The sequence below is a fragment of the Sarcophilus harrisii genome, chromosome 2 (assembly GCF_902635505.1).
Source record: "Sarcophilus harrisii chromosome 2, mSarHar1.11, whole genome shotgun sequence".
Taxonomy (NCBI): Eukaryota; Metazoa; Chordata; class Mammalia; order Dasyuromorphia; family Dasyuridae; genus Sarcophilus; species Sarcophilus harrisii.
In genome coordinates, this window is record NC_045427.1 from 648,961,066 (window position 1) to 648,985,208 (window position 24,143).

The 24,143-nt window shown below is 40.6% G+C and overlaps 1 long non-coding RNA gene across 1 annotated transcript in view; it reads right to left on the reverse strand.

Moving 5' to 3' along the window:
• Window positions 1-1,845: 1,845 nt before the first annotated feature.
• The window catches only part of LOC116422001, a 40,123-nt gene continuing 17,825 nt past the window's right edge, over window positions 1,846-24,143 (reverse strand). The window contains exon 3 of the long non-coding RNA XR_004232608.1: window positions 1,846-2,132. This is a non-coding gene — a long non-coding RNA (uncharacterized LOC116422001). The remainder of the gene's footprint in view (window positions 2,133-24,143) is intronic.

The following is a 24,143-nucleotide window of genomic DNA, read 5'->3' on the forward strand; positions in this document are numbered from 1 at the left end:
CTTTATCGTAGAGGTGATAGGGAGTCACGAAAACCTCTTGAGAGGTTTTGGCAGATGTGCATGAAGGATTCAACTCTGGCCACGGTATCAAGGATAAATTTGAGAAAGAAGCAACAAGGGATGGCAAGACCAATGGAAAGGCTGAAACCAGAGGAAAGGAGAGTAAAAGAGGGATCGTGATTTCATGCTCAGTTCTATTGTGATTGATCACACCCTTTTTCCTAAGGGCCCAGGATGGGACAAAACAAGCCCAAGTCCCCTTGACTCAGAATTTCTTCTTCACTTCTAATTAAAGATTAAATAAGCTCCATATCTGACTGTAACAACAACCTTACAAACTGTTCACACTTGTGGACAGTGAAGCGAATTCATGACGACTCTCAGCTTGAATCAATATTTCTCAATCACACCATCCAACTCAGGGGCAAAGCTCTCTTATGGCTTCAATTTTTCACAGATTTCTTTTTCTCTTGATCAAAGAAAAACACAAAGAACTACCAAGATCTCAGCCAATATCTCTAATAAACCACCCTCTACTGAGTTAAGTTTTCATTTTCCTCCAAACCTAATTATAATGATTAGCCATACAATGTGGTTTACATGGTGGTAGGAGAACTGAAGAGCAAACATCAACACTCAGCAAATTCATGAAAATCCAATCAGAAATCTATTGAACTAACACCAACAAAGGCATATTTAGCACAGAAGGCTGTCAGCTGGCATTCGCAGCTTAACCATTCATTTTCATAATTGCTGCAAAAAATTAAAAGATTTGGTTTAAATATGTGGTGTGTAATCTGTTCCTTATTTGAAGTTAGCTTCAAACAAAGATAACTAATATCTACAACTACAAGAATATCTATATATATTTTATTGTGTTTTTTCAGTCATTTCAGTTACGTCCAACTCTTCATGACCCCACTGGGAGTTTTCTGGGCAAATTTACTCGATTGGTTTGTCATTTCCTTCTCCTGCTCATTTTACAGATGAGGAAACTGAGGCAAACAGGGGTAAGTGATTTATCCAGGATCACACAGCTTGTTAGTGTCTGAGGCCAAATTTGAATTCAGGTCCTCTTGACTCCAGTGCCAGCCCTCTACGTACTATGTCCAAAGTATATGCCAGGGCTTCTTTTTTTTCTCAATAGCATTTTATTTTTCCAAATAAACAAAGATATTTTCAACATTCATTTCTGTAAGATTTTGTGCTTCAAATTTTTTTCTCCCTCCCTTTCCTAACTCTCCCCTCCCCAAGACAGCAAGCAATCTGATATAGGTTAAACATGTGCAATCTTTTAAAATATATTTCCATATTTGTCATATTGCACAAAAAAAATCAGACCAAAAGGAGGGAAAACCACAAGAAAGAATAAGAGGAAAAGAAAAGATCATATCTATGCTTTGATCCATATTCAATCTCCACAGTTCTCTCTCTAGAACTGGATGGGATTTTCCATTCCAAGTCTATTGGAATTGTCTTGGATCACCACATTACTGAGAAGAGCCAACATAATCTTGTTGTTGTTGTGCATAATGTTCTCTTGGTTCTGCTCATTTCACTCAGAATTAGTTCATGTTGATCTTTCCAGGCTTTTCTGAAATTAACCCGATCACTTTTATGGAACAATAATATTCCATTACATTCATATACCATAACGTATTCAGCCATTCCCCAATTGAGGGGCGGCCACTCGGTTTCCAGTTCCTTGTCACTACAGAAAGGGCTGCTAATCCATATCAGGGATTCGTAAACTTTTTCCACTCAGGACCCCTTTTTGCCTGGAAATTTTTAGGTGTAAGTATATGAAGTAGGTTTATGATAAATCATAAAGCAATTTATTTTAAAAACAATTCTTTGGTATACACATAATTTAGTCAGTTGTGAGAGATGAAAGCAAACTTACATATAAATGAGATTGATGTGCTTGTCTATTTATACACAAAGAATTAAATCTTGTCAGGATATTTGCTACCTTTTACTGTTACCACATTTTTATGAGCTCCTCCCTCATTCAGTTAACGTGCTCCACAATTGAAGAATTACTGACTTGGAGTGCAAAGATGAGAGGCTGTTGATGTTTGAATCATAACAATATTTTCGGACTATTCCCCCAGCCTTCTGGCAGAGCTGATCTAAAAATAAGCAGAAAACTCAGGCATAAAAGGGCAGAACTTGAAAAATTGGTAGAATATAGAAAATAAAAAATAGTGGCTGCAAAGAGGGATCTTTAGGCTTGAGGAAAAGAAAAACCTTATAACAGTCAGATAACTCAAATGGAACGGACTAGTTAGAGAGACAAAGGATGCATCCTCACTTGAGAACTTCCTAAAAGGGTTGGTTGACAAGGATATTGTAGTAAGGATGGTAGTTCAAGTATAAGATGGACTTTGTCAAAAGTCCTTCCCAACAATAAAATTCTATTATTTTGTGAAAAGTGTCCCCATAATTTCCATTCCCATTAAAAATAACAATTAATTTATTATTAAGAATTACCCCCCCCAAAAAAATTAAAAAACAAGGTATAGAGTTGTTGATCCAGATTCTAGGGGCAGCTAGTCGGCACAGTGCAGAGTGCTGGATCTAGAATCGGACCTCAGGCATTTACCAGCTCTAGGACCCTGGACAACTCATTTCATCCTGTTTCATCTTCTTTCTTTAAGGATTTTTAAAAACCGAAACGAAAAAGAAAGGAAAGATCTTGATCAGGGTCAATGGGAAGGAAATGGAAAAGGCAGAAGCTGATCCCTTTAAGCACACTGCTCCTCCTACAGCTTCCCCTTCCTTTCTGCCCTGGATTTCATTAATGCCATCCATATGTTACTATTTATTTTTATTTAATATTTTTAAATGTTTAATTATTTTAATATATTATAACATATAATATGTAATATTATTATATTTATTCAGTAGATATATACATGTAAATATATATGTTATATAATTATACATATACACAGTTTCCCCTGGCAGAATATATGTTTCTTGAGAAGATTCTCAGATTTTACAAAAGTACTTAGTATACAGTAGGCACTTAATAAATGCCTATTGACTGACTGACTGGTTGCTAAATTATCTTTTTTGAGAGCATGTTTACTGCAGCTTTCTCCAGTGAGAGGCAAACCACGCGTCTGCTTGTCATGGAGCTGAGATAATCTGAAGGAGTCATCTGGGAAGACGGAGGATGGGCTAAGGTACAACATGCTCAGAACAAATTTGAGGGGCTGGGTAGGAGGAGCCTGTGAATAGTTGGGTGGAGGCAGCACTGGACAAGGAAACGACCTGACAGGCAGGAAGTACTGTTCATGGTCCTGGACCAGTTCTTACTTGTGAGGGAAGGGGCCGAGGAGGTTAACCAGGGAAGAGCAGAGAGGGATGACGGCCAGCCCAAAGAGTGGGGTATCACTCTGCCTAAGCCTGGGGGTAGCAGCTTCAGGTCCAGATAAGGAAGCAGGGTCGGGGCTATATTCTGGAAGCCCAGGGGTAACGGGCCGGAAGATCAGATGTCAGCACCCTGAGACAAAAGGTTGATTATCTCAGCCTAGTTCCATCTTGGATCGCGTTTTCAGATTGTACACTTTACAAATATAATCCTCAAACTCCCCTGTGGGATAGGTGCCATTATCCCCATTTTACAGATGGGAAACTGAGGGAGATACAGGTTAAAGGACTTGGTCAAGGTCAGACGTCTAAGAAGTCTCTTAAGCCCCATTTAAGGTCAGGCATTTGTGACTCAGGCCCCAGTCTCCATGTACTGTGCCATGTAGTAAAAAGAGCTTAACTTCTTGCCCACTCATTTACCCAAGAGAGTGGGCAAGATGCATCAGAGGACCCCTATGACCGTGGGCTCCTAACTGTGATAAATCCGCCAGGGGAGACAACGTAGAGACCTGAAACATTGCACCGGGTAACTGTTAGACCCAGGACTAACGACAACTGAAAATAAAGCGCGCACATATTTCACACATTTCCATGGCTTCTTTATCAAGAAGAAAAATAAAATGCCCAGATGAAATCACTTTGTCTGCAAGAACAGAATAACAGAGATTTTGTGGCCTCTTAAAAACCTAATCCTAAACACTTCAAGTCTTTGAAAACTGACAAAAGGAGGTCCGGCTTTTTTTTTTTTTCTTTTCTGGGTAACAGCATCTCGGGGCTGTGGAGTCAGAGCAGCTGCTGGTAATGATTTGTGAAATGAAAAATTCCTGCCCACCCAGTTCTCAGACAGGGATGCGCCATCCCTACTGTGCTCTGCTCTTGGCAGGCCTTGGTGCTCAGATGTTGCCAGGACCCCAGAGCACAAAGAGGAACCAGCACATTCCTGAGCCCATCTCCTGTGTGTCACTGCACACACACACACACACACACACACACACATACACACAAAGTACACAGACCCACCCGTATTAAGCACGGAGCCAATCATGCAAGCTTATTTACCCATCAAACAACCATATTTTTTTTCCTTTGGCCTCTGTCTTCCTTTCCTTTCTACAGCTGATGCCCAAAGGACTGGCTAATGTCACTTAAAGTGTCCTCCCTCCCCTCCAAGCCTTCCAAACCTCCTCCCACTCCTACCCTCCACCCTGCAAATAAATAAATAAAATAAATAAGTCCTACCCAGGTGGTTGAAGGAGCCATTTTGCAAGTAGCTCCTCACTGGAAGTGAGCAATCATGCCATGGGACTGGATTATTAAACACTGAATTTCTTTCTCTCACTGGATTCTTCTTATTCTGGAGAGGGGAGCCAGGACCGATCCACGATTGTCAGACATATGGTTGTTGGGTTTGTTTGTCGGGTAGAACTGAAGCTTTGCAAGCATAGGCTACGAATGAACTGACTGTGCAGGACAGTGCTGGTCTTAAAGTTGGGTAGATCTGATCAGAACTCTACCTCTCACACTTTCCAGCCATGTAACCCCGGTATATCCTCATTTGTCAAGTAGGAGCGATGCTTAAAAGCACAGTTGGGGACTAAGGTAGCCCAGGGAACAGAATGCTACGGTAGAGTAAGGAAGTCGAGTTCAAATTTGACTAAGCTGTGTGACCCTGGACAAATCATTTGACCTGTTTGCCTCAGTTTCTCTACTTGTAAATGGGGATCATAATAGCACTACCTCCCAGAGTTGTGGTAAGGCTCAAATGAGAGCATAATTGTAAAGTGCTTAGCATAATGATTGGCACAAAGTATTATATAATTATATTACTATTGCTATTGTTTTCCCATTTCAGGAAAGATATAGATGCTGTGTAAATGTCCCAGAATCACAGAATCTCAGAATTGGAAGAGAGGACTTCAGCCCTTTTTTCCTGGTTCAACCCATCCCTGAGAGAGAATCCCCATTGCAACCCCCGATCTTCATCCAGCAAGTGGACTGCCCACCCACACCCTGCCCTTCTTCGGATGGCTCGTAGTTGTTCAAAGCTTTGTTCACATCAAGCCCAGATTTACGCCTTTTTGATACTGACCAAGTCCGCCATTTCTCTGGCAGGAGATGGATGTCGTATCTCATCTTCTCATTACACAGGCAAGAGTTCTAAAATCTCTCAAAGCCATTTGTCTTTCTGGTATAATCATGTCATTTATAAACTGTTCTTCTGACTTCATTCTGCGTCAGTTCATAGAGGGCTTCCCAGTTTGCTAAGTAACCCTCCATTTCATCATTCCCATGTCTGTGGATCACAGCCAATGGTGCAATAATATTCTATTACATTCATATGTCATAATCTGTTTAGTCATTTCTCAGGAGATGGCTGCATCCTTCATTTCCAGTCACTTCCTACAACTGAAAGAATGATTATAAACATCTTTTGTGCACAGGGACCTTTTTCCTTTCTTTTCTCTCTTTGGGTTATAGACTCCTCATTGTGGAGTCATTTCATCAAAGAATATTCACAAATGAATTACTTTTGAGAACTATTTCCAAATAGCTTTCCTGAATGGCTGAACCAATTCATGGCTTTACCCACAGTGCACTAGTGGAACTGTTTTCCCAAACTCTTTCCAAGTCTTTTCTGCTTTTGTCAACTTTGCCAATCTAATGGTTAGGACCTCAAAGTTTCTTTAATTTGCATGTCTGGAATAATTAATGATTTGGAGCATTTTTTCATATTTTTTGAAACCTTAGATTTCTTCAAAAATTTCTTATTCGTGTCCTTTGACCTTTTTATTGGTCAAAGACCAATATTTTGGTCTTTATTGGTAGAGCTTACACTGTAGTGGGGGAGAAGGCATGTATATGTACAGGTAAAATGACACAAAACTGGTGACAAGTCCAGGGAGTCTAGTCTGGGAGTGGCTCAGGCTCTCCCTCTTCTCCTTCCTCTCAAGAGGAATATAGCTTTGGCCTGATGGGGACTAGATTAAGTCTCCTCTAAGATGGAGGAGTCGGGCTCTTTTTGATGTTCTCTGGCTCTTTTCATCCCACCCTGGAGCTTCAGGAGAACCACTTAAAGCTTATGTTTGGCTCACATCTAAGGTCTACCCTTAAAAAAGGAGCAGAAAAGTTATAGATCAGTTTTGGGACAGTTATTTATTTTCTCCAAGAAAAAGAAATAGTTTAAATACAAGTTAATGTTAACAAAAATTTAAACATTAAGTAAATATTTATTATACTTTATAATAAATTATTATATTCTATATATTATAAATCACTTTATATTATATTATAATAGTATTACATTACTATTATAAATTAGTATTATAATATTATTATAAATACTTCCCCAAGAGGTTGACAACTGAAAACATGAAAACACAAAACAGGCTCTTGAATAGATATTCCATTCTTTCCTTCTCTCTATCCTTCAGATAACTCTCTCTCTCCTTCTCTATCTTCTGGCAAGCCAGGCCACAAGTGGTTTTGCTCATCTTCCTCACTGTGTGACAAGGGACAAATAATTTGTCCTCTGTAGGACAAATAAGAAAGACTTTGGGCTAGCTGACTTCAGAAGACCCTTTCAGGTCTCAATTCTATGATTCTAAACTACATGAATATAGAAAAAATCATTAGCTTCAATACCAAAAACTTGGAGAGTCCCTAAAGCAGCTCAGAGCAAGTTCCCAGATAGCAAATGACTTAGCTAAGACCAGAACAATGGTTCCCAACCCCCAATGTTCTTGATCTGTTCCATTCTAGGAGACATATGACCAAAGTCAGATGTCAGTGACTAATCCCCTTCACCCTGCAGACACCCAACACCTTAGCTCACTTTGAAAGATGATGTGGAGATGAGTTAAGGGAAAATTAATGTCAGTTCCTCGTAGGATTTATTTTTAAAACAATTCTTTTAAAATGCACCCACTTGTATTTGTGGGAAATATGTCCTTTGTTTTACTTCTAGATTAATATAAATTAACTTATTATACAATTCAAAAGTTGGAGAATCAAATTTGGAGGAGAGCTATGGAGAAAATCTGTTTTTTGACATGGTGGAAGAAGAATCAGAGGGAATATAATGCAGTAAAAATAGTACATATGAGTACGCCTGACTAAATGTTGCCCATCAAATTCAATCTCTGCCATTTTCTCCTAGTGTGACTTTGGATAAGTCACTTTCTCTAAGAAATATGGGAAGATTTCTCATCTTCCTCATCAGTAATTAAGAGAGTAGAACTAGATAGATTGTGAGATCCCTTCCAGCTCACAATATGAACCAATCAGCTTCCTGTTCTGGTCCAACATGTCTATGATGTCCTTCATGAAGCTTCTCTGGACCAAGTCTTCATTACACATTGTGTCTTACTCCTATCCAGAATGTACTTTTGCATCATTTCAATCCAAGAAACAAAGAATCATTGCATCATGCATTCAATAAAGTGATGGACTATGTACTAAAGCACTGGATTGGCGCTAGTGAAGTTAAAATCAAAATGAAACAGTCCCCTGGACTCAGGATTTTACATTCTATTAGAATTATCATTCCATGGAGATACTGAACTGGTCTAGTCTATTGGGGGCTGAACTTGAGTATCATCTCAACTTACTGAAGATTTACCTTTCCCCAAGTGAAATTCAGACTAGGTTTGTTCACTGTGTAGTTTGAATTGCTGGCAAAGCAATCATTAATATTAAATTAATATTAAAATGTAATTTAGATCAATAACTAAGAAAAGTCTTGATTCACTGCTGGTGCCCTTCTCATTCTTTAAAGCACAAAGACCAAATTTTCCTTTTGGTGTTTCAAGGCTGTAAACACGTGGCCTTTTTTTCCTTGTGGCTCAATCTCGAAATGAAAACCATATGGCTATAGCAAAAACCACTAAGAAAAGTAATTTTCTTATGATAAATTGTAGGAATTAAAAACTATCTGCATTAACTTAGAGATGCAGAATAGTGTTAAAAAAAACCCCAGCCCTGCCATTTGCTGAGGTCTTGATTTCCTCATCTGGAAAATGGGGGCCCTGTTACTTGGCTCTTATCCGTCTTTTGAACCCGATTTCATGTCAGCTCCTTCTCTTCCTCCTCCTTCTCCTCCACACACACAAAACTCCACTCTCTCTTCCTCTCCCTATCTCTCCTTCCTTCCTCCCTTCCCTCCACCCTCTTTCTGTCTCTGTCTCTCTGTGTGTCTCTGTCTCTTTCTCTGTCTGTCTCTCTCTTCAGATTTGTTAGAAACAAATAGGGAGCCACTGAAAACCCTACTACGGAGCAGAGATTTTGTGATTATAATGATCATGCTAGATCTGGGAGAAAAGATGTGAAAAAATGAAAGCCATCAGCCCCTGTCAACACGCTGATCAGTTTTGCTGAATCGTTAGGGTTTTTATGACGGGTACAAGAAAAGGGAAGGGATTCAAAGGGAGGAGGGAGAGATACTAAAGAGGGAGAGCTGGGTGACGCAAGTGGGACCACTAAGTTTAATATTAGGGAAGGGGGAAGGAGGGCAAGAAAAAGGGTTTTTATTCTTTGGGACTTTTTGGAAATAAATGTTACATACAAATAATAGGTATGGATAAGATTTTTTAAGTAGAAAAGAAACAATTATTACTGGAAAGACAACGGCATTGGATTATACATTCAAGGTCTAGTTGGGCAAATCTGGCTATAAAACTCCGTGAAATTCCATGTTCTAAAATAGAGAAAGAATAGAGAAAACAGGAGCTAAACATGAAAGGGATAGTGACATCTCAAATGTTCTCTTCAACCTTAGGGAAAGGAAAGGGGAAGAGAAGGAATCAGTGAATGCAATCAAAGACTCATCTTGAAGCAAAGGACTTAGAGATTGCTGCTACTCCATGGCCAAAGGGAAGGGTCAGCAACATGTTCCCACCAGCCTCCTCTCTATGAGCCAAAAGGAGAGGACAGAAAGTGAGGTAAAGAGCAAATATTGTAGAGTCCCAGTCTCCTCGGGCCATATCTTCACTGTTATGTGTACTCCAGCAGGAACCAAAGCTATGGTTCAGCTTCTTCCTTCCCCCACTCCTACCATGGGATGTCTAGGAATATTGGACCTTCCCTCAGTGAAGAAGTTAGTTAGTCTTGAAGGCAGCTTGACCCCACCAAAGCACTGAGGGAGTTTGCTTTCCCACTAAAGGAGTGGAAAGCAAATTCCCTCAATCTGATCCATGTGACGCACTACAGGCCATAGGACTAAATCAAGAGGAACTCACACCAGCTTATAATGCAAAGCCATCCCTGCCATTCTATTACCTGCTTGGGGAAACATCCCTCTCCATCCTTAGTCAGAAATATCAGTTGGCATTGATGACATTAACAAAGCTGGGAACAACTCATCATAATGGGTGATCAAAGACTCATGAAAAGGAGAATGAGTAAATGAGAAATTTTAATATGACTTGAGTGTAATAAATAATGCCAAAGCTGATAGAAGCTCATAAACGATTAAAAAAGGAGCTGGGTCATATAGCAAGAATGAGAGGTAAGAGAGAAACAGTATGAGAGCTACCGAGGTGCCTTATTAAATATTCATAAAAACCAGAGTAGCATGCTCTGTGAAGTTTTCGTAAGGGAAAAATATGACTGAAAGTTGCTTTCAGTGGGACAGTATGGATAGATGGATTACAAGATTAATTTATGGAGGGAAAACCTCTGAGATGATAAATGCCTGAAATCATTCAATCAATTATTCAATAAATATTTATTAAATGCATACAGAGTGTTTGCCAGATCATTTACCAGGTGTTGCTATACAGACAAGAGTGAAATAGTACACCCCCAGTAAGTTCAGTCTCTTAAAGTAAGGGAGCAAAAATCACACAGAAACCATCTCTAACACAATCTCAGCTCCCACTCTAAGCTGTCAAGTCAAGATCAACAAGCACTTGCCAAGCGCCTACTAAAGCTAAGCACTGGGGAACCAAAGAAAGGCAAAAATGGTCCCTGTACCCAAGGGTCTCACATCAGAACGGGGAGATAACACGCAATAGCCAAACGGAACAAGAATATACTCCTGTAAGCAAGAGGTAGTCTCACAAGGAAGGCACCAAGAATATGGAGGACTGGGAAGCTTCTTGGAAAAGGTGAGACCTAAGACATAAAGAAACCAGGAGATAAAGATGCATCTCAGACACATTTGCAGCCAGTGAAAATCCACCCCAAGTTGAGAGAGGGACAGTCTTGTGCAAAGAACAGCAAGGAGACCTATGCTGCTTCATAGCAGAGTACCGGCAGGGGAGGGGAGGACAATAATGTAAGAATACTGGAGATGGGGCCATGGTCGGAGCTTTAGAAGCTAAACCGAAGCTTTAACATCAAGGTATCTTCCAACCATTCAAAGAATACCAAAATCATTCAAGAATCCTTACAAAATATGATGATAGATACCCTGTTTAATGGCCTTCTGTCAATAAATATTAATGGAAGCATTAAATAAAGTGTGTACTTGCCAGAGGTAACTACCTCTGATGGAGATAAGGTCTCTTGGATGACAGAACTGATTCTCTTTGTGGATGATGCTGTGTTAATTACATTAATAGAAAATAATATCTATCTATCTATATCTATCACTTAATTACATTAAGTGATAGATATAGATAGATAGATATTATATATATATATGCAAATCTGGTACAGATTATATCAGATGGACAATGAGTTAGAGCTACAGTTGAAGAGGAGGGGAAGAACAGAAAACGGCAAAGCTCTGTACTGGCTCTAAGCTTCCCATGAAACCCAAAGGCCATGTTTTCAATACTGTCATTCTACCTCTGCTATTCTATTTTAGGGAGACATAGAACACCACTCTCTCAAAGGATTAAAAATAGGAAGAGAATAGGATGAGTAGGAGTGGGATACCACATATTATTGGGAGGAACTCTGAAGAACAGGAGGCAACATCAAGGAGATAAGGTCACATGCAAGAGCAGTGGAAAACAGGTGATGGCCTGAATATTCCATTCGTTCCTTTGCAATGTTCAGGGGGAAAGGCTGGCCACCAACAAGGTGGCTCCATATTCTGTCACTAGCTTGGACAAGAGTCACATTGAACAAATAAGCATGGATGGGTTGCAATCTGAAGGAAATCACAGTTCCAACTGAGGATTTATCCAGGTCTGCGAAGCCTCCAATAATAGTTCAGATCATCAGATCAAGATCCAAATCAATACATAGAAATATGATGCTGTTATTATGTGGGATATTTTCTTCATCTTCCTTACTTGTGCTCAGCAAATCTGTAGAGGGAGCTTACTTGACAGAGAATGGGGGTAATATGACCTCAACTTTCCTCATCTTGGAGACTTCCTGGACATCATCACCAAATTGCCTAATGTGGAAATTTATGTGAGCCTTTGTTGCTGGAGGATGACACGGGTCACATTTGAAAGCCAAGTCTTAGGTGAAGCAACACTGGAAAACCTGAGTCCCCCGAACATGTCCACTATTTGGACATCTGGTTCACCACTTCAAAAAGGGACTATTAAACGCTAGCCAGCTTACCTCACTGTTGCAACAGAGGACTGATCTGCAAAGCTACTTGGAATTTCTGTAATTTGAGAAAACTGAGGCAAGTCTTCCCACTTAAAAAAGAAAATAAAAGATGGGATGAACAGATTAGAATAGCTAGAACAAGGCAAAGGAGACCACTTCCCCCAGCCCAATTTAATGGTAACTGCACAGAAACCAAAAGAGCAGCATAAGCCATGGTTGGCAAACCATCAAGAATATTGTCTTCGAAGGTTTACAATTGGGAGACACAAGTGACGGCCTTCCGGGCTCATTGACCCTTGTATGAGCAGCCAGAATAAGAAATACTCTCCCGGCAGTTTGCCCATCAGCTTGAAGCAAGCACAACTACTACGATGGTGACAGTTCCTCATTCTGTGTCGTGCTCGAGTTTGCAGAGTACTTCACACACAAGAATCATGAGAAGCCGGAAATCTTATTTTTGTCTAAGAAACTCCAGGCATGGACACTCCCTCTCCACATAGATGCAGACTGACCAATCATTTAAAAAGCTGAGAAAGCTACAGAGAGTCCTAGAATATTTTCTACCTTGCCCAGGATCATGCAATTAGAAGTTTGAGTGAAAATTTGAACTCAGATCTTCCTGAGTACAAGACTAGACTTATTCCCTCTCAGCTGGAAGTATGATTATCCTTCTTTTTCCAGACGAGGAGAAGGGTAAGTGAATTGCTTATGGTAGTAAAGAGAGTGTCAGAAGTGAAGTTGGAATCCAGGTCTTTGTCACTTCTAGGCCACTAAGCTGAGAAAACTCTGCCTAAAATGTAGCTTGTTGATGGTATTTACTGTTCATCCCATGAAGAACCTTCCCGGGTGATAAGATCCTTCAACACTTTGAAGGAACCAAAATTTCACTGAGCTGGGAACTTCTTCCACCACTACACAACATTGCCCATCCCCACCCTCCCCTCCCTGGGCAAAGCTACTCCACATCCTCAGAAAACCTCCCTAAAGGCTCGATTCAGGGCCGAGGCCTTTCTACTGGTCCTTTGAATATATCATGGCGGCATGTTATGTATAGCATGTATCTATAGTATATAGCATGGCAGCAAGAGGCAAACCTCAGAGCTCAAGCAGTTCCCAAACGAAGAGAAGAGATATAGACAGAGAAGACTTAAATGATCTCCAACAAGTGAGTATAAGTGAACATGAATTTCTTGTTTTTTCCTTTTTTTATAAAGCTTTTTTATTTTCAAAACATGTGCACAGATAATCTGACAACATTGACTCTTGCACAGCCTTGTGTTTCAGATTTTCTCCTCCTTCCCCACGTCCCCTCCTCTAGATGATAAGCAATCCAGTATATGTCAAACATGTTAAAATATATGTTAAATCCAAAATGAATAAAAATATTTATACAATTGTCTTGCTGCACAAGAGAAATCAGATCAAAAAAAGAAAGTAAATGAGTAAGAAAACAAAATGCAAGAGAACAACAACAGAGTGAAAATTCCATGTTGTGATCCACACTCAGTTCCCTCAGTTTTCTCTCTGGGTGCAGATGGCTCTCTCATCACAGGATCATTGGGACTGGTATCAGTCATCTTATTGTTCGAAAGAGCCATAAGAATTGATCTTCGTATAATCTTGCTGTTGCTGTATATAAAGATCTCCTGGTCCTCCTCACTTCACTCAACATCAGTTCATGTACATCTCTCTAGGCCTTTCTGAAATCACCCTGCGGGTTGTTTCTTACAGAACAATAATATCCCATCACATTCATATACCACAATTTATTCAGCCATTCCCCAACTGATGGGCATCCACTCTGTTTCCAATTTCTGGCCACTACAAAAAGGGCCGCTACAAACATTTTTTACATGGGGATCCCTTTCCTTCCTTTAAGATTTCTGGAATATAAGCCCAGTAGTAATATTGTGGGATCAAAGGGTATACACAGTTTGATTTTTTTTTTTTTTTTTTTTTTTTTTTTTTTTTTGCTGAGGCAATTGAGATTAAGTGACTTGCCCAAGGTCATATATCTAGGAAGTGTTAAATGTCTGAAGTCAGATTTGAACTGAGGTCCTCCTGACTTCAGGGCTGGTGCTCTACCCACTGCACCACCTAGCTCCCCCTGTTTGATAACTTTTTGAACATTGTTCAAACTGCTCTCCAGAATGGCTGGATCCCGTGAATCTGAATTTCTCAATTGACAAGTTGAGCAATGCCCTAAGGAATCACAGTTTGGCTTTCATCCTGGACTGTTTTGAAATAAATGTTCATCATCTTGAATTGAATTTTGAGAATTTAATTTGGAAATTGAAATAGAGAAAGGCCGTTCTGAAGACTCTTATTTCAGCAAAAAGAAAAATCTCCCTCAAAGAATTAGAGGAAGTACAGAAGAATGCCTCTAGAAGATAAGCAATGTAAACAAGAAAATATAGGCTCGAGACTATTTTCCATCAGTAATCTTATAATAATTAATTAATAATTAAATGAATTTAAATTAATTTTAACTGAATGACAATTATAAAATTTGAGTTGGAGATAAGAGAGTCCATTGAGCTCAATCTTTCACATGCTAGGACAGCCCTGAAGGATCATAATCTCCTTGAACACTTCTAGTGATAGGGAACTGATTACATCAGGAGGCAGCAGCAGCCCATTCAATTCCTGGACAGTTCTAATTGTTAGAAAGTTCTTCCCTATAGTCAACTTCACCTCTCTTATAACTAGAAGGAGCCTCAGGCTTCCTCATCCTGCCTTAGGAAAATACACACCATATCTTAAATCTCTCTTCTATATAACAACTTGACAAACATTTGAAGAGTTATTGTGGCCCACCCAGAATCCTTGTCACACTAAATGGCCCAGCTCCTTCCATATTCAGTTTTGCATCATAATTTTCCGGGCTCTGATCATCCCAGTTTGTTGAGTTTGTCTACATCCAGTTGAATGTAAGCCCCATGCTGCCCCCGACTTCCCAGAACTAACCGGAGCATCTCAGGTGTAGTCTAAACAAAACTGATGGAAACCAATGCAATTCAACAGTTTCTAAGTACCAGAGGTGGCTCCTGCCAGAGACAGCACTGGACAGGATTGGTCTCAGGTTCAGAAAAGATCTTGATTCAAATCTTGATTCTGCTAAATTGTGGCTCTATAACTCCACAAGTCATTCCACCCTCAATGAATGAAGGAAGGGAATAAGCATTTATTAAGTACCTACTATATACTAGGCAGTGCACTAAGTAGTTTCAGAAATACTGTCTTATTTGATCCTCACAACAACACACATGTTATTAATATCCCCATTTTACAGTTCAAAAAAATCAAGGCAAACAGGGTTAGGGGACTTGCCCCTGAGTCATAAATGAATGAGATCCTGAAGCCAGATCTGAACTCAGTGCTTCTTGATTCTGGGCCTAGAGCTTTCTGCTGCCCGCCAGATGTCTCATGGAGCCCTCCAAAATGCCATGTCACTTGTCAGGGGGCTTCTTCGTGGGGACATACAGGTGGAGAAACGGAACCGCAGCTGCTAACGTGAGGCTGGGTTTGGGCCCATTTGGGATGTAGCCATCCTCAGTCATTCATGGTGTCTGACTCTGTGGCCCCATTTGCGGATTTCCTGGCAAGGACGCGGGGGGGGGGGGGGGTGTCATTTCCTCCAGTTCATTTTATAGAGAAGAAACTTGAGGCAAAAATGATTAAGTCACTTGCCCAAGCTCATAAATGTCTGAAACTGGATTCAAACTCAGGAAGACGAGTTTTCTGGGTTCTAGGCCTTGTACTCCGTCCATTGTGACAACGATGACAGCTACATAAATCTGGAATTCATCTGAACAGTTGCTGCTTCAATACACAGGAGTAAAAAGATAGAAAGACAGAGATAGAGACAGAGACACAGAGAGATAGAAACACACACACAGAGACAGAGACAGAGAGAGACACAGATAGAGAGACAGAGAGAGAGACAGAGAGAAACAGAGACAGAGACAGAGAGAGACAGCGACACAGAGAGACAGAGACACAGAGAGATAGAGACACACACAGAGACAGAGACAGAGAGACAGAGAGATAGAGAGACAGAGAGACACAGAGACACAGAGAGACAGAGACAGAGAGACAGAGAGAAAGAGACAGAGACAGAGAGAGACAGAGACACAGAGAGAAACAGAGACACAGAGAGAGACAGAGACACACAGAGAGAGACAGAGATAGAGAGACAGAGAGAGAGACAGACAGACTGATGGCATTGACCAGACCTAGTCAGAACCATGCGACCCTCAGGGGATGGGGTAGGGACTGAGAGATAAAGAGGATGGATGATGAGACAATAAAGGAGACTGGAGAATGCTCAGAATCACTGAATCCTGTATTCTGAGCTAGAATGGACTCCAGAGTTTTGCAGATAAGAAAATGGAGTTTCCAAGTGGCTAAATTGTCCTCACTCAAGGTTATACAACTAGGGAGTAGCAGAGTGAGGATTTGAACCCTCAGCTTCTCACTTTAAATGGAGCCCTCAAGAGAGCAACATCTCAAGGGCTGGTGGGGGATTAGGGGAAGAACTGACAATCCTATAATCCTATGAGTCGCTATGAGGAAAAGGGAGTTGACAGGATCAAATACGGGACAGTGAGGTCAAGTAGAATGGGAGCTGAAAAAAGGGGTACATCATCAGACAGGAGAATACCGCTAATATTCTACAAGAAAGCAGTTTCAGTAAAATGGTACAACTGAGGCCAGACTGCAAGAAGTAAGAAGGTGAAGAGGCAAAAGTGTTGATAAGAATGGATCCTCTGTCCTTCTGCCTGACTTCCCTGTTTCTGTTCAAACACCCGGGGTTCAAACCAAGCCTCACGTTAGCATCTGGTTCCACTTCTCCACCTGAATGTCCCCACGAGGAAGCCCCCTGACAAGTGACATGGCATTTTGGAGGGCTCCATGAGACATCTATCAGGCAACAGAGAGCTCTAGGCCCAGAATCAAGAAGAACTGAGTTCAAATCTGGCCTCGGACTCTCATTCATTTATGACTCAGGGCACGTCACCTATTTCTGTTTGCCTTGATTTTTTGAACTGTAAAATAGGGATATTAATAACATGTGGGTTGTGAGGATCAAATGAGATAGTATTTCTGAAACTACTTAGTGCACTGCCTAGTATATAGTAGGTACTTAGTAAATGCTTATTCCCTTCCTTCATACATCGAGGGTGGAATGACTTGTAGCGTTGTAGAGCCAGACACCCCAGACCACAGCTTCGGTCCCCTTCCCTCCCACCCCCGCCCAAAGCCAATCAGTCACCATCCCATGGCCAATCTAGCTCCACAATGCTCCAGCAACATCTGTCCCCTTCTCTCCCCTCCCTTGGCCTCCAAACCAGTATGAATCCTCATTCCCTCTGACCGGGAAATACCCCAGCAGCGTCCACTTCCTCCCAGGTCAAATCCATCCTCCACACAGCAGCCAAGATGCTGCTCTTAAAAGCACATGTTGTTCTGCCGGATGCTGATGCTGGAGAAGCTTCAGCATCTCTCCTGCTTCTGAGGGAAGGTGCGAGCTAACCCTAACCCTAACCCTTTGCCATTTAAAGGCCCCAAGACCGCAGCTTTACCCTCTCTTTTCAAGCTAATTGCAGGCCCCCACTCCTGAAATAATCATTCCCCTTATGGCCCCCACTTAGTTAGCCTCAAGCTTATTTCCAGCGCTAGTGATTATACAAAGCATTTCTTGATTCCCCTTTGTTCCCAAATAGTCAGAAAAGGCAAAATGGAAGCCCTTAGCTGCCTCAAATGAACCGCTATCAGAGCTGGATTGGGTTCAATCAGTAGAAATAATATTACAGTGGAAGCATTGAGAACCAGGAAGCTCTGGCCATCTGACCTGCCCCTGAAACTTATTTGTGTTTACTCCATTAAAGTGTCAATAGTCAATCGTCAATCAGCATTTATTAAGCACCTACTGTGTCAGGCATGGGGCCAAGCATTAGGGGTTCAAAGAAAGTCATAAAACAATCCGTATTCTCAAGGAGCTTACAATTAATGGATGACACAACACATTTAAAAAAAAAGCTGAAAGGGAGAAGGGTGGAATAAGATTCGGGGAGGGGACAGGTAGAAGGACGCTTTTGGGGAAGGGACAGGATGAAGTCCAGGAGCCAGATGGGAAATGATCTGAGGAGGTGGGACCCACAGAGCTGATTTCTTCTTGGGGAACAAGGAATTTCTGGAGATCCTGAATTTCAGGAGGTCAGTGATGGGAAATGACGAGGTGAATTCCAAGTCCCCTTTATAAAAGAAAAAAGATTTGGGAGGAGCTCTCCGATGTCCAACTTCCACTCTGCTGCCAGAGATGGGAAGGACCCTTTGTGACTTTTTGGAGGAGAAAGTCTGTCTCCTCCTTGCTTTTCTTTTAGAAACCCGTAGCACTTGTCACAGTGCTAGGTTCTTACATAGGGTGTGTGTATATATATGAACCCCTTTGAACCCCTAATGTTGGCCTCATGCCTGACACAATAGGTGTTTAATATATATATATATATATATGTATGTATATGTACATATATGTGTATATATATTGCTTCTTCCCTCTCTTCCTTCTCTCTCTCTGTCTCCCTTTTTTTCTGTCTCTGTCTCTGTATCTCTATCTCCCTCCCTCCCTTCTCTCTCTCTGTCTCCCTTCTTTTCTGTCTCTGTCTCTGTATCTCTATCTCCCTCCCTCCCTTCTCCTCCTCCTCCTTTCTTCTTATTCTCTCTCTTTCTCCCTCTTTCTCTCTGGCTCTGTGTATGTGTGTGTCTCTTTGTCTCTGTGTCTGTCTTTGTCTCTATCTCTCTCTGTGTGTCTGTGTGTATCTCTCTCTGTTTCTGTCTCTGTATCTGTCTCTCTGTCTCTGCCTATGGAGTACAGGATGGAGCAGCAGGGAGAAAGTCAGGAAGATGGTGTAATTTCTAAAGGCAGTCTTTTAAGTCATACTTAGTCCAGCCACCTCTTGTATTTACAGTAGTAGAATCAGCATCTATAAAAGCACTTCACAAATATCCCACTTTATTCTCACAACAACCTTGGTGAGTAAATGTAATTTCTCCATTTTACAAAGGAGGAAACTGAGGCAGCATTTAAATAACTTGCCCTGGTCATAACTAGCAAGTGTGTGGGTCTAGTTTTGAGCCAGGCCTTCCTGATTCCAGGTCCCTGCTATCTGATTGAATCAAAACTCATGAAATTGTTCCCCCGAATGTCTCTTTCCTGGTAAGATCACTCCAACTTTTTAGGCACCTGAAGTCAGCCTTCAGTCTCATCTGTGACTAGTCCCTCTCCAGGCCTGGTTTCAATCAGTCACTAATTCTTGCCCATCCTACCTCCACACCATCCCGATGCCCTTTTTTCCATTCACACAACCACAAGCTCAGTTCAGGCCTTTATCACATCTGGCCTGAACTCTCCTGATCACCCCACGGCTGGCCTTTGGGCTCCAGACTCTCCCAGCGCTAATTCATCCTCCCCACAGATGCCAAAATAAGCTTCCTGAGGCACAGGCCTGACCGGGCCTCTGCCCTCCTCGGAAACCTTCAGTGATGGCTCCTCATTGTTTTGTATAATAACACAGGACTTCCTAGGCTGGGCACTTCTAGGCCTCCACAATCTGGCTCCAGCCGAGCCTTCCAGCATCATTTCACACTGCTCCCCTTCATGCACTCTGCATTCCAGCCAAATTGGACTAATAACCGTTTCCTGAAGCTGACATTCTATCTCCGGCCTCTGGGCATTTGCATTTCCCTATGCCTGGAAAGCACTCCCTCCTCCGAATACTTATTTCTTTAAGACTCAGGTCATGTGCCAGACTGACCAATCTTATTTCCTTTTTTTTTGACAGAGTAAGGAGCTCGGTGCATGGAGACAAAATATCCTGTGATTTCAGTAACGCACCAGGCCAAGCACCGCCATCCCAAGCTGGTGGAATTACCAGTGTCTGAGTGGCCAGCCGCAGCTTGGTATATGGTCAGCACCTGGAGCCACAAAGACGTGTCTTTGTCACTGGACGCTCAGAATTTTGATCAGTGACTGGGGGAAGCCATAAATCACAGGCTTGTCGGAAGTACAGATGACACAAAACTAAAAGAGTAATGAATAACAATCGAAAAAGCTTCCTCTCCCCCTTCCCCCTCAAAAAAAGTGCTCAGAGCTCTAAAACGAAATATCTAATGAGATTAAATTTAATAAGGATAAATCTAAAATCCTGACTATGGGTCCAAAAAATTATTTCATCATTAAGGCTTTTAGTGATGTAGTAGATAGAGCACTGGGCATAGATTTTGGTAAACCTAATTTCAAGCCAAGTTTCAGCCACCTGTTACCTGTGTGATCCTGGACAAGTCACTTAACCTGCCTCAGTTTCCTCTGTAAAAAATGTAGATAATAATGGTAACTTCTTTTCAAATAAAGTTATATTTGTGAAGCTATTAGTGCTTCATAAATTCTTGTTTCTAGACAACGTTATGAAATGCAAAATGGATAGTTTTGATTATATTAAAAAGGTTTTGTGCAAACAAAATCAATGCAGCCAAGATTAGAAGGGAAACAGAAAACTTGGGGAAAAATTATATTTAAGGGTTTTGATAATGGCCTAATTTCTAAAATATGTAGAGAATTGACTCAAATTTATAAGAAAACAAGCCATTCTCCAACTGATAAATGGTCAAAGGATATGAATATATAATTTTCAGATGAAGAAATTAAAAGCATTTCTGGTCATATGAAAAAAATGTTCTAAATTACTCTTGATCAGAGAAATTCAAATTAAAACAACTCTGAGGTACCACTTCATACCTCTCAGATTAGCTAAAATGAGAGGAAAAGATAATAATGAATGTTGGAGGGAATGTGAAAAAAAACTGGGACCTTAATACATTGTTGGTGGAGTTGTGAACTGATCCAACCATTCTGGAGAACAATTTGAAACTATTCCCAAAGGGCTATCAAACTGTGCATAACTTTTGATCCAGCAGTGTCTCTACTGGTTCTGTATCCCAAAGAGATCATTAAAAAAGGGAAAAGGGCCCCTATGTGCAAAAATGTAGCAGCCCATTTTGTAGTGGCAAGGAATTAGAAACCAAGTGCATGTCCCCATTTGTTGGTATATGAATGCTATGGAATATTATTGTTCTATAAAAACAATCAGCGGGATGATTTCAGAGAAATTTTTACATGATTTACATGATTTACATGAACTGATGTTAAGTGAAGTGAGAAGAATCAAGAGTATGCACGGCAACAAGATTATGTGATTATCAATTCTGATGGACTTGGTTCTTTTCAACAAGGAGGTGATTCAGGCTAATTCCAAAAGACTTGGGTTGGAGAGAGTCATCTGCCTCCAGAAAGAGGACTCTGGGGCTGAATGTGGATCACAACATGGTATTTTCACTGTTTTTGTCGTGTTTGCTTGTTTTCTTTTCTTTCTCTTTTTTCCTTTTTGATCTGATTTTTCTTGTGCAACATGACAAATGTGGAAATATGTATAGAAGAATTGCACGTTTAACATTTACTGGATTACTTGCTGTCTAGGGGAGGGAAGTGAGGGGAAGAGAGGAAAAAAATTTGAAACACAAGGTTTTGCAAGGGAGAATATTAAAAACTATCTTTGCATATTTGAAAATAAAAAAACTTATTAAAAATAAAATATAGGTAATTGCAGATTTGTATGAAATAAAATCCTTTTAAAAATAAATAACTAGATAGGTAAATAGATAAATAAGTTCTGGTTTCTGTTCTTTCTAAAACACTGAGATATGGCTAGTGAAATTTTCTTGGAAGAACCCACTAACTTCTAGGGCAGCCCATTTGTTTTTTCAGAGAGTACTAATAATTAGAGTTCTTCCTGACTTTAAGTCTAAGTTTTCCTACTTCCAACTTCCTCTCATTTCTTCTGGTTCTGTCTCTGGGACTCAAATAGAATCACTCTGATCTCAGTCCCACAGGTAACCCTTCAGATGCTTGAAGACTGTTGTCCTGCCTTCTCCACTCCTGACTAAACATCCCAGCTCCTTCAATTGATCTGCATGAGACATGGCCTCCAGATCTGTCACATCCCAGCTGCCCTGCCTGGAAGCAGCAGCTTCTCAATGCCCTTCTTAAAATGTCATACCCAGAACTGATTGACCTTTGGCTCATAGTGATTCTGCAAAGCCCTAAACACACAGAATCCTTTTTTCAAATGAAATGTGTTGTCTAGCCCCTCATCCCTCACCTTACGCTCAAGAATTTTGCTTTTTGTTTTGTTTTTGAAACCTAAGTTAGGGCTACATTTTCATTAGTTTAGATCTCAGTTTAGGAAGAGTAATCAAATATCTGTTTCCACCCATCCTACTTCAATTAAATAAACATTTATTAAGAGCATGTTATGTGCAAGACCCTATGCTAGACAAGAGAATTCAAAAACAAAAATGAATCGGCCTCTGATCTCAAGGAACTTGGAGGAAAATCAATCAATCAATAATCAACCAAAAAGTGTTTATTTATTATGGTATCCACAATGTGCCAGTATTGTGCTGGATATTGGGGAATACAAAGAAAACAGTCCCTGCCTTCACAGAACTTAGTAAGAATAACTACATATCCCCAGCTAAGTCATTATGAAAAATGTATAAAGTAATTTGCTATTATGCCAGTGGAGAGATTCTGCAAATTAATGAAGATAGTTAATTCATTTGCTTACAAACCTTCATTTTGATTCCAATCACAGCTTCTTGAGTATAAAACACCTACAATAGCCTATTTATAAGACAAGCCTTCTCCCCTCCTGATTCCGTGCAGTTGCATGGGATCCTGGACAGGACACTAGATTTGGAATCAAGAAGGCCTAAGTTCAAATTTTAGGGCAACCCCTTGAGATCTGCATAACCTTGGCTTCTCAGGAACTCCATTTCCTCATATACATGTAATGTGGTGATGGGGAAAGTAAGAGAGTAAAATAGATCCTTAAACTGTCCCCCAGCTCTAAATCTATCACAATATGAGCCCATAAAAATGTGAATTACTCTTTCCAGGTTAAATTTTAGCTCAGATAGCCAAAAGAGACGCTGAACTTCACATCCAGTTGGAGAAATCCCCTTCCATAAAATACCTTTTCAAAGAGTCTACCTTTGAAAATGACATTCTTCACCTAGAAAGTAATGTTGATTTAATGATGCCAAAAAATGGAGTTTGGGGAAATACCAAGAATAATTTCCTCTTTGAGATGAAGCTATTTCCCCAAATGGCATTGATTACAAGTGGACTTGGCGCCTTAGATATTCAGATTTCTTTAAAATGGCTTCATTCCTCAATCTCTTGAGTGGGTTAAAGCAAAGATGGGGAGTGGAAAAACTTTACCTGGAATCCTTTTCTACAAAGGACTTCTGACTAGCCTGATGCTGGTCTGGCTGAAAGGCGCCTCACTACACAGTTCCCTTTATGAAATACTATATATGGAGCCCCTGTCTGAAAATTGTGGAAAGGAGGTGAGCAAGTCTTTAAAGGTGGCCAGGGGGAAAAATAATATTTTTCTGATGGATTCAGTTGGTGTTTTTCATTCAGTCTTTCTTTTTAATTCAAACCATATAATAGAGAAATAAGCCAGGATAGGAATTTTAAGGTCACCAGGACTCTATTCCCCCAATTTTTTTTTCTGAAATGAACCTATGAGTCCATTGGCATATGGAGCTCTTCTACTGAGGACTGGTACCAGTTCTGGAATTTGTCATCTAAGGAGTAGAGTGGAGCACTGAGAATGTAAATGACTTGACCAAGGTCACTCACACAGACAGTATGGGAACAAGCAAGCAACAACAACAAAAAGCTGTGAAAATCCTCTGCTTTGACCCACATTCATTCAGTCTCCATAGTTCTCTCTCTGAATGCAGATGGCTCTCTCCAGCACAAGCCTATTGGAATTACCTCATTATTGAAAAAAGCCAAGTCCATCACACTTGATTATCACATAATCTTGTTGCTGCTGTAGACCGTTTTCTCTTGGTTCTACTCCCTTCACTCAGCACAACTTCAGATAAGTCTCTCCAGGCCTTTCTGAAATCATCCTGCTGATCATTTCTTATAGAATAATAATATTCCATAACATTCATATATCATCACTTATTCAGCCGTTCTCCCACCGATGGGCATCCATTCAGTTTCCAGTTCCTTGCCACTACAAAATGGGCTGCCACAAACATTTTTGCACATGTTCAAAAGGATAAAATCATTAAAAAAAATTTGTGATGAATAATTTCATGCTCCTGGTCCATTC